The sequence below is a fragment of the Diadema antillarum genome, unplaced genomic scaffold (assembly GCF_040938485.1).
Source record: "Diadema antillarum isolate AM-2024a unplaced genomic scaffold, OU_Dant_1.0 seq00000738_RagTag, whole genome shotgun sequence".
In the NCBI taxonomy this organism is placed as follows: Eukaryota; Metazoa; Echinodermata; class Echinoidea; order Diadematoida; family Diadematidae; genus Diadema; species Diadema antillarum.
The window spans coordinates 66,359-84,187 of NW_027271636.1; positions in this window are offsets into that span (position 1 = coordinate 66,359).

Below are 17,829 nucleotides of genomic sequence, written 5' to 3' on the forward strand. Positions count from 1 at the left end.
CTTTTCATTCATTCATTCATTCATTCATTCATTCCACACTGCGCAACTTTCAATTTCAATCTTAAATCAGTTCGTTTCTGCAATTTCTTTAAGAACAAGAAATAAAAGGAATATAACTTCCGATGATGTATAACTTATAAATAATATGTTAGTAAACGTTAGGAAGAAATTAACTTTGATAAAGAATCCTATAATTTCTTTAAATACAACGGTAGATTGTTGCATTTTCTCTTCCATAACAATGATACCATAAACATACATAATGATTTTGATAAAATGACAGCCCATTTTTCATAACAAAACGACTAAATAGTAAGATTTACACACAAAGGAAGGAGGAAATGTGCAAGCGCGGGGCGGGGGTGGGATGTACAAATGGCTTTGGAATATGTTGTAATATATGAAGCGCGATTAGAACACAATGAATTAATGAAGTAAGGGGAAAATCGGATGATCTGTTCAAAAGTTTTTCAAGAGTTTTTAACGCTTTGTTTAAATACTACACCCGCTGGATGAGTCGTTTGCAGAAATATATTTCCTCATACAATTGCATTATTCTTTTTATCAAAAAATACGCATTTTCTCGTCCTGACACTCATATATATATATACATATATATATATATGTGTGTGTGTGTTAAGGGTAATATCACTCCCCTTATTTTCTGAAAGAAGTAAGTCAAGTGCCTTTTCACTATGGTAGAAAATGAAATTTTGTTGAATTCATTAATAATAATAATAATAATTGCATTTATATGGCGCTTCATACTGACGTTTCTAAGCGCACTTTGCTACTCATACAAATAGACTAGAAAACACAATAACATTAACAAAATTAACGTTAACAGTAACAAAAGAAGAAGAAAGAAAAGAAAAGAAAAAAATACATGTGATACAATGGTACATAATTGATAACTGTGTGCGCCTCCAGAAAAAAAAAAATTACAGCTGATTAAACAGGTGAGTTTTAAGAAGAATTTTAAATGATTCGACAGATGAGGCATTCTGAATATAAAGAGGGAGTTTATTCCAAAGAGTGGGAGCAATGGAAGAGAAAGCTCGGTCACCATAACGGGTTTTTGTACGTGGGCCATGAAGTAATTGGAGAGAGGAAGATGAACGGAGGGGTCTGCCAGAAGAGGAGGAGCGGAGAGAGACTAGGTTTTGAAGATATATGGGTGCAAGATTACGTGTGATTTTGTACGTCAGAAGTAGGATCTTGAAAGTAATACGGGAATGTACTGGAAGCCAATGGAGTGAGCGGAGAACAGGAGATATATGGTCATGTCTCCTACTAAGGGAGACTAATCTAGCGGCTGAATTTTGGATACGTTGGAGAGGGGATATGTGAGAAAGAGGGAGGCCGGCAAGGAGGGAGTTGCAGTAGTCCAGATAGGAGGAGACGAAGGCATGGACGAGCCGCTCAGCTGATGATTGATGAAGCAGACGCCTGATCTTCCCTATTTTGAAAATACCCCATGATGCAGACTTACAAATGTTTGTGATATGGTGTTTAAGAGTTAAGTGTTTGTCCAAAGTAAAGCCAAGGTCTCTAACACAGTCAGAGACCTTAATAATCCCATCCCGAGTAGTTAGATCTGGTAGAGGAACTGTGCTCCTAAACTGTGATGAGAAATGGACGAGTTCAGACTTGTCTTCATTCAGACGGAGTCTGTTGGCAGTGGACCAGGCTTTGATGTCGTTGAGACATTCTCTCAGTGAATTAACAGCAGCAATCCTATCGCCAGGTGACATAGTTATGTAAATTTGAGTGTCGTCAGCATACATAGTGTAGTTGACTCCATGATGACAATTGATGATTCTGGTGAGTGGACCTGTATAGAGGAGAAAAAGAAGGGGGCCGGCAACGGATCCTTGCGGAACTCCGCAGCTGATAGGACTAGGACGTGACCAGGGGGGTGTTTCATAAAGCTGTTCGTAAAGTTACGAACGACTTACGAGCGACTGGTGATCAGTTCTTGTGCTGAACTATGGAAATTCTGATCAGTATAGCACATCACAACTGATTACCAGTGGCTCGTAAGTTGTTCGTAACTTTACGAACAGCTTTATGAAACACCCCCCAGGTCCCATTGATTATCACCCTCTGCGTGCGATCTTGAAGATATGACTTGATCCATTGGATGGCAGTGCCTGTGATGGAATAGTCATTACTAAGTCGTTGTAGTAGCAATGTGTGGTCGAGCGTGTCAAACGCAGCCGAATAGTCAAGAAGAAGAAGAGCAGCCTCATTGCCCTTGTCGACAGCAAGAAGGAGATCGTTGAGCACTTTCAACAAGGCAGTTTCTGTTGAGTGGAGGTTGCGGTATGCCGACTGGTTTGTGGGAAGCAGATGATTACTGTCAACATAAGACATTAATTGTGTAGACACAATCCTTTCAAGAAGCTTACTCACAAATGGCATATTGGCAATTGGTCGGTAATCGCTCAGGACATCGGGATCTAGGTTCGGTTTCTTCAACAGAGGGGAAACAAGAGATGTCTTGAAAGGTATTGGAACTATACCCGATGACAATGATGTGTTAATGATGTTTTTTAGAACCGGAAGCAGCTCATCAAGGCACTCTTTAAGCAGCCAAGTTGGAAGAGGGTCCAGACATTATATCTTTTCATTCGTTATATTTTTGTGAATACATGTAGGTCTAATTCATCATCTTACATTTACGAATATCTTAGTAAGCAGATGTCGATATTGTATGTATGCCTACTTGATAATGATTTAAATCTTTAAATGCATTTAGTTTACACATTATGACTTATATATGATATGATATATCAAGGAACTGGGGAAACCTGTAAGCAGTTCTCTTGGTGCTTGGTGCTTATTTTCCTGCTTTTTAACTCCCAGTCAGAGGACCATGATCTGAAAAAGGTTGAAAACCTTGGAGGAAACAAGTCACCAAGGAAGCAGGAGAACTTTTGTAAAGTATAAGAAGATACAAGAAGAGATGTTTGCATTTGATTTGTGTGTGTGTGTGTGTGTGCTCCTCAAGCCAAGATTTGAACCACCAGACTCATATAGTTCCAGATATCCACATCGAGTGCGGGTTTCTTCATTCGACTGAAGTATCTCACTCTCCAAGTGCAGACAGGATAATATAGCTTTTGTGTTCCTCCAGCTGAACAGTGCCTTACTCCAGGACAAAGGTGTTCAGTGGAGTTAAGCCTTCCTCAATGGCACTCAATTCACCACCTTCAACCCGACAGTCATCAACTCTTGTTTGTCAAGTGATAAAGGAACTTCTGAAGAAGGTGACTACATTGAGATGCTTGGTGCTGTCATCAGCAAAGCTGTGGACAAGGTTTTGTCAAGCTCAATGATCGCATTGAAGTTCTTGAAGGTCAGATGCATGACCTTCAAACAGACTGCGTCAACAAAGCCCACCAAATAACTGTCCCAAAGAAAGAGATGAGAAAGCAAGCTGACTGCATTGACACTTTGGTTCAAGCACAGTGGGACATGGAACAATACTCACGGAAAAACTGTATTAGCATAGGCCTATTTGGAGTAAGAGAAAGAGAAGGGGAGAAAACACTGATGACATTCTTTGTGACATCGCCAAGAAAGACCTGGGGCTTTCAATACTGAAAAGGACATCGACCGTAGCCATCGCACGGGAAGAAAGAAGGCAGATCCAGCTGCACCCAGGCCCATCATAGTCACGCTGACTTCCTACAAAAAGCGACAAGAGATCTTGGAAAGAAGAAGACATTATATATTTGAAAGGAAGCGGAGTTTCAATCCATGAGGACCTCACAAAGCGAAACGTTGACCTGTTACGCAAGGCATCCCAGTACACGAAAGTGAAGGCTGCATGGTCCTCGGATGGTCGCATCATCGTAGAAATAGGGAGTTTTCGCTACACGACGGGAAGACCGAGAATACGCGGAAGCAATCAGCTGTGACAGTCCCGGTACTCAGACTCCCGTCCCCATTACTAAGCAGTTTCGCTTTCCTGTTCAGGACGGAGGTGTGGGGACAAGATCGCTGATTGGCTGGCTTACTGTCTGGTTCACTCCTGCCCAGCATCGGGAGAGAACGCTATTTTGGCCAAGTACCGTACTCGTTTTCCCCAGGACGGGACGTTTCTCGGCTTTGATCATGCGCAGAAGCAAATTTTGCACACGGCACCTTTAACTCCTGGCCGCGTCATGATTGCGAAAACTCCCTAATACCAGCTACAAACGGAAGGACAGTAAAGAAACTGATCAGATGTGAAAGTGACTTAAAGAACTTGTGATCTACAGCTAACTGCATTCACTAGTGGCCCCAGAATGTAAATATAGATTGTACACATGTAAACACTGTGCTGCATTGATATGTATTTTTTTTTTGTGCCTCTATACATTGTCATATACTAGTAGTATCATTACTGCTGAATTCCTCCTTAAGGAAATAATACATTGTAATCAGGCAAAGACTTGTTTCTATATCTGTTATCAGAAATTTGATTTGGTTATTTTTTTCTTCTGTTTGTTCTCAATCTCAGTTTACAATTCAGTTAAGTTATTGCAATATTTGTATGTGCATGCTTGTTCTCTTTTATGTTTTATATGTTATATCTTAGGATACATGTCTGTAAATAGTAAGTGTGCATTATGTAACAACCAAATACTGCGAGATGGCATTTGTTATTATACGAATAATTTATGAGTTGTGACTGCATAGGGCACGAATATCGCACGAGGCGCGAGATAAGCCACTGGTCTATTCAACAAGGCGCGTAGCGCCGCGTTGAATAGACCAGTGGCGAATCTCGCGCCGAGTGCGGTATAACGTGCCCCAATGCACGAACAAAATCATAAATTATTCGTTTTATACAACACCTTGTCCACAATCACATTACTAAATTAGTGACCGCTAACTCAGGAAGGCCCAAAAATAAATGTAACAATTAGGCCGAGAATTGTAAACCACCCTGTGTACTGCTTTCAAACACTCGTTATGATTCGACCACACAGTCACAGGAATCACAAACTCCGCAGGGTCTATACCCATTCTACGCTAACGTTAGATCGAGTTAGGCCTGACTGTTAAGTCTACCTGAGATGTCGGTAGATCTAGTAGTAGGTCTAGACTTTCTCTATTTCCGAAAATGATTTTGTATAAAAACACAGAAAAATAATCAAATTACGGTTTCTCAACTTGAAATGAAGTCTTGATTTTGGGATCACTGTGGTCCACGTAGCAGATCAGAGTCAAAACTAAAAACACAGCAGTAGGTAGGCCGCAACACATGCAACTAGCTAGGTAAAGTAGCTGCGCGTACACGTTAACGTTGCAGTACTCCGCCGCGACTGGTCTGTTTACCGGCAGCGCATCGCAGCGCAGCCGGCCAGCACGTACAATGTAGTTTGCTGGCGCTTTGCTGCTGTGAGCCACAGAACTCTGTGAGCGGCCATGCATTAGTAGCCCCCCACGAAGCCGTAATATAGTACCTTCGAGCCGTGCAATAGGCCCATGCCAGGGGCCTATTGTATGGCTGTCACTCTCAATGAGTTTGGTAGGTATTTTCTATTGAATGTCATGTGACATGTTCTTGGCCAATCACAATTCGACATCATTCTGAGGTGTTGTATAAACGTGTATAACCGGGGGGGGGGGGGGGCGTTTCATCAACGAGTTCGTCGGAGTTTTCACCGACAAATTTGCCATCAGCCAGTCAGACGCAAGGATTTACACTGACAACTGTTAAAGCTAATGAAATCCTTGCGTCTGATTGGCTGATAGCAAATTTGTCGGTAAAAACTCCGACGAGCTCGTTGATGAAACGCCCCCCTTAAATTTAAATCAGAACATGCAAAATACATTAGATGATGAATATGAGACAACTACACAATGTTGCCTTCCAAGTGAATTCAATAATGAAATGAAACAATATAATACTGCTGCTATGTTGACTTGTGTTCATTTCAATTGTAGAAGCCTTAAAGGAAATTATGATAATTTTGTTTCTTGTTTAAACTCTTTAGATTAAAATTTGTCTGTAATTGGAGTGTCGGAAACGTGGTTGCAGGACAACGATAATGTGTTATTTTCATTACCGAATTACAACTTTGTTGGAAGGGGGAGGCCATGCAAACAGGAGAGGTGGAGGTGTTGGCCTTTTTGTACATAGCAAGTATAAATTCAAACATCGTCTTGATTTTGATGTTTTTAACGAATGTATTGAGTCTGTGCTTATTGAGATAGCTGACTCTCAAAATAATCTTATTGTAGCTACTATTTATAGACCTCCTAATCAACCAATTCAGTCTTTTATTGATATGCTACAACCTGTATTCCACAAAATATCTCAAGAAAGGGAACAATGTATTATAGAAGGTGATTTTAATGTTGATAACAATGTGACACATCAATATTTAGATTCATTCATTTCAACTTCTTTTTCTCCTGTGATATTCAAGCCAACAAGAATAACGAACTCATCAGCAAGCTTACTTGATGTTTTTATCAGCCGATCAGAAAATGTTGTAACAGCTGGTATTCTCATTTCAGATGGCAGTGATCACCTATCTCCTTTTATTGTGTATAATGGTAGTCGAGTATATAACAATGATGGTACGCATATATACAAAAAAGTTATTAATGAGGTAAATATACTGAAATTTCTTGATTTGTTACAGTCTGTTAAATGGAATAATCTTGTGGAAGTTCCTACGGTTGATGAGAAATATGAATATTTTATGCGCAGATTTTTAGAAACGTATAATGAATGTTTTGCTTTTAAAAAAGTAAATACTAAGAAACATAATAATTGTCAAACTTGGTTTACTAAAGAATTGAAAAAGATGTGTCACAAAAAGGATATATTGTATTGAAAATATTTGAAAAATCCCACTCAATATCATGAACAGATTTACAAGCAATATAGAAATACTGTTAATAGTATGATCCAAACAGCAAAACGTGATTATTACCATAATGCCTTTAATAAAGTGAAGAGTGATTTAAAAGGTACATGGAGAGTAATTAATAATCTGTTGAATAAGAGCTGTAAGAAAAATAATTTTGATTATATTAAACATAATGATGTATTAATTAGTGATAAGAAAAGTATTGCTGATACATTTAATGATTATTTTAGTAGTACTGGAACTAAGTCCATGAATAATTTGCCGCAGTCTTCCTTTAATAGATAAAGATTTTTCATATTTTATGAAAGATAATTTTTCTCAATCTGTTTCTTAAACCAATTAGTGAAGGAGATATCATATCTGTTATTATGAGTCTAAGTGCCAACGAATCTCCTGGTCGTGATGGCGTTGATTCTTTTGTTTTGAAATGATGTGCCCATCTTATCTCTTTTCCCTTGTCACATATTTTTAATACTTCAGTTGAACAAGGTATATATCACACAGATTTAAGATTAGCGAAAGTGATACCTGTGTATAAAAAGGGAGACAAATGTTTATGTTCAAATTATAGACCTATTTCAGTTTTGTCAGTTATTTCTAAGATATTTGAAAAATTTGTTCATAAGAGATTGGCAGTTTTTTTAGATAAAAACAATATTTTGCATAATAAACAAATTGGTTTTAGAGAAGGTTTTTAATAATACAGATATGGCACTTTTAGAATTTGTTAACAATGTATCTACAACATTTGAAGAAAAGAAAAGAATTCTTGGTTTGTTTATAGATTTATCAAAGGCTTTTGACTCTATTAATATTTCTATTCTTATAAAGAAAATATTTCATTATGGAATCAGGGGAAATGTTTTACAGTGGTTTGAAAGTTATTTAACAGACAGACAATAATATGTATTTATTGATAATCACTACTCGAAATATAATCTTATAAATGTTGGTGTTCCTCAAGGTTCTGTATTACGACCATTGCTTTTTTATAAGTAAATGATCTGTGTTTTGTGAGTGATATTTCAAAAGTAATTATATTTGCAGATTACACCAACTTATTTTTATCTGGCAAAAATGTACATGATATGACAGCATTGTTGAATACTGAACTAAAGAAGGTGTGTGATTGGTTTGTAGTTAATAAACTTACAATAAATTATGAAAAATCTGTGTATATGGTATTCAGACCAAACAATGTCAATATAGACACTAGTTCATTGAATATAATGTTATATGAACATAGACTAACAGAGGCTCAGAATACTAAATTTTTAGGTGTTATAGTCGATGAACATTTGAGTTGGAAATATCACATCAATGATATATCTTGTAAAATATCTAAAGCTATTGGTGTTTTAAATAGAATGAAGAGTGTTTTTACCACTGCGCATTTTAGTGAATTTATATAATACTATGATACTACCACATTATTATTTCATATTGTATTTCTGCATGGGAGGAATGTGCAATGTATTTGTTGAATAGAGTATATATCTTGCAAAAGCGTGCAATTCGTGTTATAACAAATTCAACATCTTCTGATTTTCTTTTTAAGAGGTTGAATATGCTCAAAGTAAATGATGTTTATAACGTTTCAAGTAGCCACTTTTATGTATAAGCACTCTAAAGGGTATTTGCCTAAAATTTTCAGCAGTTACTTGCATTTAATAGATCTAAGAATTTTTATGAAACCCGAAATTCGTGCAATATGTATGTTCCATTTTATCGATTTAAGATATCAAGTAGTGTAAGATTTTTAGGTCCAAAATTGTGGAACAGTTTAAATATTGATTTAAAACAAAGTCCATCACTTGCGTCATTCAGAATAAAATATAAGTTACAGCTTATTTCAAATTATTGTATATTAATGTGTAGTCCTAGATGGCTATGTGCCATATAATGTCCCATTTTGTAGACTGTTCGGTTTTGTAATTGTTTTATTTGGTCCTCTGTAAGTGTATTTAGTACTTGTTATTGTTTTGTGTGTGCTTGTTGTTAATTATTCTGTAACGTTTTAATTGATAACTGGTAATTTTGATATTATTTTAAATGACTCGCTATTTTCACTTTGTCTGTGGAGTTCGGCCTCAAAAGGTCAATGGCCTATTGCTGTTCCCCTCCACACTCGCCACATATCCTGAGTCACAAACCTTGATTTTAAAGTGTATTATCTTGTTAATGATTGTTCTTTCTGTATGTACATTTTGTTATGCTCACATGAAATCACATCGATTTCATTTTTCTGTGTTTTTATGAGATGTGGAAAACAAACTTGAAACTCGAAACTATTAACCTATGATGGGGCCTTAACTGATTTTGATACTATCGACTTTCATCTATTTAAGAGTTTTATAATATATCCCTATAAGTTCAATGCTCATTTCTATCCAAATATCGAGTATCGACAATACAACATTGAAATACATCGCTCGCTCTCACGCACGTACAGTTAATATGAACTAACTATAACCATCAAACATGCATGCAAGCGCGTATGACAAGCCCTACCACCTTTAAAGTTTTATTTTTTATATTACCAGTTCGCGATATCCTAAAAGCAGATTTCTAATATCACAATTCCTAATTGACTTAACACATTAATTCAATTTCCGCATCACAAAAAATTATTGTGATAAATGATAAACTGGTGATTATGTATTTGTTCATTGCATTATGAGTATATATGTGACCCTGCATCACAAAACAAACAAAAAGTCGCCAGACATGGAGTTTTAGTTAAGGGCAGATTCTGAAAGAGCAGACTCTAAGCTTCAAAATGGTGTATAGCTCAATTGAAATGAACTCTCCTAACATATCTTAATATTGAAAAGAAAGCACACACCCTGGAAAAGTGTGAACCGATAAAAAAGAGGCTCTGAAGTACAGGGTCTATCTGTCTATTCAAGCGCTTAATCTGTGCCAAACCGTAATAGCTGTGCGATGAATGGGACAAAAAACAGGATGTAAACCACTGGAGTAACAACAATGAAGGGATTATCAGATTAGGTTTAAATTAAGCATGCTTTATGAACACATTCTGTTTATGATTGATGCCAACTTTCAAAGCAGTAGCCTTATCCCTTCGAAAGCTATCAGACTTGAAAGTGAAGAGTTTGCAAAGGGTTATCAAGAAATGAAATGGGGCCTCTACGACATACCTGATCTCACTATTTTACAAAAAAAGAGTTGTAGAAAAAACTGTTGAAAATGCACTTTCCCATTCATTTTATGATCCCAAACTTAAGAATAATGTAGAAGGGTAGTTCTTTCAGAAAATATGACAAACGCAATATTGACTTAGTTGACCCATTTCACCTTTTTTGAGTCCTCACGTAAAATCAAGGGGTGCGACTTTTTGTTCGCTTTGTGATGCACGGTCACATATAGCATAATTCTGTATTGAAAATTGTATTTTATGTATTTATGATTCATATATACATATATACATGTATTCATGTGTGTTTTATCTGTTTGTATAAATGCCGGCAACAAAAAGAATTTCCTATACAGACAATAAAATGAAATCTGATTTTGAATCTAAATCTGAATCTGAATTCGTGATATTAAGATGATAGAATTTATGATAATTACGTCAATTATTGGGAAGTTGGTTTGATTATTAAAGACCAAAGACATGGTGACCGGAGACTATCACCTTCCACATGAAATCTACAATGGTCATCAGGAACTAAAAGTTGGAGATAGCTTTACATACCTTGGTATTTCAATTTATAACCATGGGAACATGTCAAATAAAATTGATTATTAAAAGGATTGCGAAGGTTGCTACATTAAACAAGCAGAATGAATTTGGTCAACCTACAAATTTTTTTTGGAAAATAATAATAATAATAATAATTATTATATATATATATATATATATATATATATATATATATATATATATATAATTACATTATAGTCTGTCCACACTCGTATGTGGCTGTAAGACTTGGGGTATCAACACATTTCAGAAAAGAAAACTTAATGTTATCGATGCAAAGTCAGGTACAGTGACTCCATAACCAACAAAGAAGTCAGAGAAATGACAAACCAACTGCCAGTATCCCATGCAATCTGCAAGAGGCGCTTTGATGGTTCTGAGGTCATGCTGCAAGCTGGGCTCCCACCATCTCGCCTTGCATCCCCAGCTCTGTGGTGGAATTCGTAAAGGAGAACACACAGAGACGAACCGTAGTCCGAAGATGAACTGACAATTGACCATTTAACAATCTTAAAGGCAACCTTTGCTACTTGTAAGACATTGAAGATCTGATTGCAGCAATTGGAGGAAGTTGACTGCCTCCTTGCGTCGGACTAATTGGGAGTTATCGGGTCTATTTTATGATAGGCCATTTTCACACCGGTCGAGAAACGTAATTTGCAATGCTGAATAACATTTCATTACGGATAAAATTAACGTCGATATAATACAAACAACCGAGGATTCTGCGGTTTTATGATTTCAAAACAAGGAGAGGATGTGCGGCTTCTTCCCGAGTTCCCATCAATCACTCTTCAGCAGTAAAGTAGCGCGCACTTTGACTGCAGTGCTATCATTGAAGAGCACGGCAGCATTCTGGTCATCGTAAGCTCCGACCCCTAAAACAATTTGCAGATCAATTCGTTCACACAACTATTTCATTTCATAATTTTGGAAAATTTTGATTGGAAAACACCTCCGTACCGTCACTCGAAACACGACTGGAATTACAATTCAAATCTCAATCCGCGATTCAAGTTTGCATACACACGATCAAATTGCGCCATTCGATTCCTGATTCTAGTGATGCGTCGTTGGAATCGTGATTTAAATTACGCACTCTTGGTAAGTGTAATAAGCCGATGTCAAATTGGTCACACTTTTCGTCTTTTGCGCACCACTGACGCTCTGTAGATGTGGAGTAGATATGTAAAGCTATTTAATATCAAACAGGTAATTTGCTTTTCTAAACTTGCTGCAATAAAGTAGCTAGCAAAAGTATGACGTACTATACTTATGTGATATTGAATATGTGATATTGCACATTTAGCTCGTGATTATAGGGACGGAATTTGGGATACTACAAACTGAATTCTTGATATCGCAAATTTTTGATTAAGACTTTGTGATAATACCTATACATAATTCACTCTTCTGCGCTGCATGAGCTCCTGATATTGTGAATTCCATTGCACCAATGTTCACAGTATCTGAAATGTGAATCTATTCTTAATAGCGTAATGGAAATAAAATAGTAAAACAACTTGCCATATGCGGGATAGTTTCCACTTGGTTCGTATAGAAGCATTAACGATTTGTCGTTCAAGTGACATTATTGTATCGAGTAATGTATTTCATTGTTTTAAAGCATCAATCAGTAAAAGATTGCACTCGTGTCCTTTGTGAAGTGCACAGACACGGGGTAGGCATTTTTTTTTTTTTTTTTGGATAAAAGTAGTTGTGATACATGCTTAAGAGCACTTTATCTGTCATACCTTGAAAACATATTCCTTTCCTGAACTGTAATCTTTCCATGCAACACAAACCCCGATGTGTGTGATTTTTTTTTCCCCGTCATTATAAGGCCGGGCGGCGCGGACCACCTAAAATATCGAGGGATAATCAATCTTCTATCATACCCCCTATTCTCCCCCCCCCCCCCCCTCTCCATCTCTCTCTCTCTCTCTCTCTCTCTCTCTCTCTGTCTGTCTCTCTCTCTCTCTCTCTTTGTCACTCCCTATCTAACTATCAGCTTCGTTTAAAATTAATCTATACAGCGAAAAAATACACCTCAACTCTCCGCTCATCTATCTCTTTTCATATATAATTCTGCCCGGAACTTATTTACAGCAAACAAAATATTCATTTTTTGTATTCATTGTTAGTAGGCCTACTAATCTTGATAATGATTTAATGCATTTAGTTTACACATTATGATTTTTTAACTTATGATGGGGTCTTAACTGATTTTGATGCTCTCGACTTTCATCTGTTTATGAGTTTTAACAATACATCCCTAAGTTCAATGCTCAAATTATATCTTCCCAAGTAGCGAGTATCGACAATGCAACATTGAAATGCATCTCCCGCTCTCACGCACGTGTACAGCTGATATGAACTAACTATATCATCAAACAGGCATGCAAGCGCGTATGACAAGCCTATTTCCTTTTAAGTTTTATCAATATATCACCAACATTCCAGTTTGTGATATTCAAAAAGAACATTTCTGATATCATAAATCTTAATTGACTTTCCACATTAATTCCGCATCACAAAAAAAACGTAGTAAATGATAAACTGGTAATAATGTATATATATATGATATACATATATATATATGAGCGTGTGCGTGTGTGTGTGTGTATGTGTGTATTGTACTTGCTCCCCGTATTGGCCTTACTAGAAATAGCAATAATAAAGTCACAATAGAGGAATGCCTTAAATGCCAATTGCCTTGATTTTATTTTCCAAATTTTCGGGATGACAGAGCAAATGAATTTTCAAGGTGATATTAACAGTGAGGTGTTAATATCCTACTAGCACGCGCAATCTCAGTGTAACCAAAACAAAAAATGATAGATGATAACAACAAACGCATGTTGCGCGCTTAAAAAAAAATCAAAAAAAGGGCAAATTTGGTGGCCGCCTCGGGCCAACAAAATTTTTTGTATGCCAATAAATTATAACTTTTTGCGCCGGAAATGCATAAATGCATGTGCAGTGACTTTTTTTTCGGGCCACCAAATTTTTCTCTCGGGCCACGAAAAATTTGAAATTTATGATTTTCGGGCCTCCAAAAAAAAAAAAGTTAGTGTGGAGTCCTGCTTTACGTTATGATAAAGAAGACGTCACAATTCGGATAATAAAATCAAGGCAATTGGCATTTAATGCATTTCTCTATTGTGACTTTATTATTGCTATATACATACATATATATATATATATATATATATATATACATATATATCCCTATGATAATTTGTATTCATGTGTGTTGTCCATATGTATAAATGCCAGCAAAAAGATATTCCTATATAGACATTCAAATGAAATCTGAATTCGAATCTGAATCTGAATCTATTTCGTGATATTCAGATCATTGAATTTATTATATTGATGACAATGCTGGACAAGTTGATCCAATTATAAACCAAAAGAAGACCAAAGACATGAAGACTGGAGACCACCACTTTTCACATGAAGTGTACATCGGTCACCAGGAACTAAAAGTTAATTGTAGATAGTTATACATACCTCGGTTCTTTGAAGGGAACATGTAAAATGAAATCAATTAGAGGATTGGGGAGGTTGCTACATTAAACCAGCTGAATGAATTTGGTCAACCTACAAACCTTGAAAATAATATGTATACATACATGTATGTATATATACATATGTATATATATATATATATATATATATATATATATACAATGTATAGATATATATTCCAGTATGTGTGCATATCTTTATAAGTTTGTTGATTACCATTGGTTGTCATACTTTGTAATGGATATATGCTTATAGTTGAATTTTTGATTTACTTTGTGTTATGTTTTGTGGAAAGAAAAATGAGATTGAAATAAATGAAATAAAATGAATGCAATATGAAATGAAATATATACAATGACATATAGTCCGTGCATACTCTTATGTGGCTGTGAGACTTGGGGTATCAACACATTTCAGAAAAGAAAACTTAATGCTATCGATGCAAAGTCAGGTACAGTGACTCCATAACCAACGAAGAAGTCAGAGAAATGACAAACCAACTGCCAGTATCCCATGCAATCTGCAAGAGGCGCTTTGATGGTTCTGAGGTCATGCTGCAAGCTGGGCTCCCACCATCTCGCCTTGCATCCCAAGCTCTTTGGTGGAATTCGTAAAGGAGAACACACAGAGACGAACCGAAGATGAACTGACACGAGACCATTCAACGTGATCTTTAAAGGAACCATTCAACGTGATCTTTAAAGCAACCTTTGCTATTTTGTAAGACATTGAAGATCTGATTGCTGCATTTGGAGGAAGTTGACTGCCTTCTTGCGTCGGACTATTATAAAGCGGGAGTTGTAGGGTCTAATCGTAATAGGCCATTTTCACACCGGTCGAGAAACGTAATTTGCGATGCTGAATTCATATTATTAAGAATAGAATTATTGTCAGTACAAACGGCCGTGTGTATGCAAACTATTATTTCAGAGCAAGGAGAAGAGGTGTCGCTTCTTTCCGAGTTCCCATAAATCACTCTTGAACGGTAAGTAGCGCGCACTTTGACCGCAGCTCGATCATTGAGGAGCACGGCAGCATTCTGGTCATCGTAAGCTTCCGACCCCTAAAACACGATTTGCAAATCAATTCGTTCACACAACTGTTTCGTTCCATGATTCTGGAAATTTTTTATGGGAAAAAAAATATCCGGACAGCAACTTGAATCACAACTAGAATAAACTTACAATTCAAATCTCCATCCGCGATTCAAGTTTGCATACACACGGTCAAACTGCGCCATTCGAATCCTGATTCTAGTGATGCGTCGTTGAAATCGTGATTTAAATTAAGCACTCTCGGTAAGTGTGAAAAAACCCAAGTCTTGATGTCAAATTGGTCATATTTTTCGTCGTCTGCGCACCATTGAAGACGCTCTGTAGATGCAGAGTAGATATGTGCAGCTATTATCAAACAGGTCATTTGCGTTTCTAAACTTGCTGCAATAAAGTAACTGCGGTGTCTTAAAATTAACGATCGGCGTAACATATAGGAGTATTTTTGTACGGAGTAACTGCAGCAAGGAACCCAGATGGCCCTGATCTGATTGTCGAATTTCCCCTGAACTCATGATAAGATGAATAATATTTGTGGTATCGAAAATTCTAATTTGAGATATTCAATAATGAATTTCTAATAGCTAAAATATAATGTCCAACATAAGAATATGTGATATTGCAAATTTAGCTTGTGATTATAGAAACAGAATTTGTGATACTACAAACTGAATTGTTGATATCGCTAATTCTAAATCGCGATGTCGCAAAATTAGATTTTGTGATAACATATATATATATATATATATATATACATATATATATACATAATTTACTCTTCTGAGATCCTGATAGTTTGAATTCAATTCACCAATGTTCACAGTATCACAAATGTTAATTTTTTTATCGCAAAATGGAATTTGAATAGTAAAACAACTTGTCATACTTATGCGCGATAGTTTCCACTTGGTTCGTGCAATCATCAATGATATATCGTTCCACGTGACATCGATTGTATCGAGTAATGTATTTCATTGTTTTAAAGCATCAATCAGGTAAAAAAATTGCACTCGTGTCCTTTGTGAAGTACACAGGCAAGGGGAAGGCTTTTTTTTAGATGTAGAGTAGTTGTGATACATGCTTTTGAGCACTTTATCTGTCATAACTCGAAAACATATTTCTTTTCTGAACGGTAATCTTTGTATGCAAGACAAACCCAGATATGTTTTTTTCGTCATTATAAGGCCGGGTGGCACAGACCACTCAAAATATCGAGGGATAATCCATCTTCTATTTATATATACCCCCTCTCCCCCCCCCCTCTCTATCTCTCTCTCTCTCTCTCTCTTTCTCTGTCTGTCACTCTACCTCTCTCTCTCTCTCTCTCTCTCTCTGTCACTCCCTATCTAACTATCAGCTTCGTTTAAGATTAATCTATACAGCGAAAAAATACACCTCAACTTTCCGCTCATCTATCTCTTTTCAAATATAGTTCTGCTCGGAACTAATTTACAGCAAACGAAATATTCATTTTCCTCAACTTATCACTCGTCTATCCTCTTCGCTTTTCCATTTCACAACAGACCACTTATCTGCCATCACCCATTATCATCTATCCTTCCTTTTCAACAATATTTTTTTGAAGGACTTTACCAAAAACGTGTTATACGGGCAAACTTCCGTATTACTACTCTTACCATGGCGAGTTTCAAAAAGTAATAAAACTTCCCTAAATAACGAGACCCGAAAATAAGCCCTGCCTACTGGTCCGACGAATAAGAGCATTCAAACACATTAAGAAACGGGCTATATCCAGACGTCGTCTATCCATAAGAGAACTCCCTAGTATGAAAGGGGGTGTAACAGCGTGCAGCTGAGGTTTTTACATTATACGTGGGAATGCGAAATGTGTCTCGGATGACCCAACGGAATGGGGTTGTGCTATATAAAGACGAAATGAAGGAGGAGTTGAGCGGTCAAAGTGAGATGTCCGTATCGATAGACCGGAGAGAGGGACATCTCTAAGGGTCATTTGAAATAAGACGTATCATTCCCCTTCAGACCATTAAAAACATAATAACAATATCATAATATTATCTCTTTCAATATTTATCTTTTATCTATTTCCATTTCACTCATTGATACACATTCAATCGACATGACGATTGTATGAATACATTAAATAAATGTATATAACGTTACATCTCATGCCAAATAGCACAATGAAGAGATGTGATGGATTTATTTCTTCTTTGTTTTTGTTTTGTTTTGTTGTTTTTTTTTGGTAAAAACCATGACTCGACTCCCTCTCCTAATCATACATACACTCAAGCAATCTTATTTATATTATCCAGGATAACTAAATGCACTTATCTAAATTTATGAAAATAAAGACGGAACTGAAATATTACTTTTTACAACTATATTGTTCAAGCTCAAATCGAGTACAAGTTCACACTTATTTTGCTTTTTTTCCACAATGATATGTAACGTAAATCTCACTTTCTCCGTGACAGACATAATGCATGTAAATTTGTACAGAGAAAACAACAATTGAAAACTTACAGCAGTGATACATTGCAATAGGTGCTGGGGTAACGAAAGTGAAATGATTGTCAGTATGCATAGTAAAGTATAAAATAAAGGACTCACTATTAAAAACGGTGCTTGTAGAGTACGGGCCCCTCTTGGATAAAAA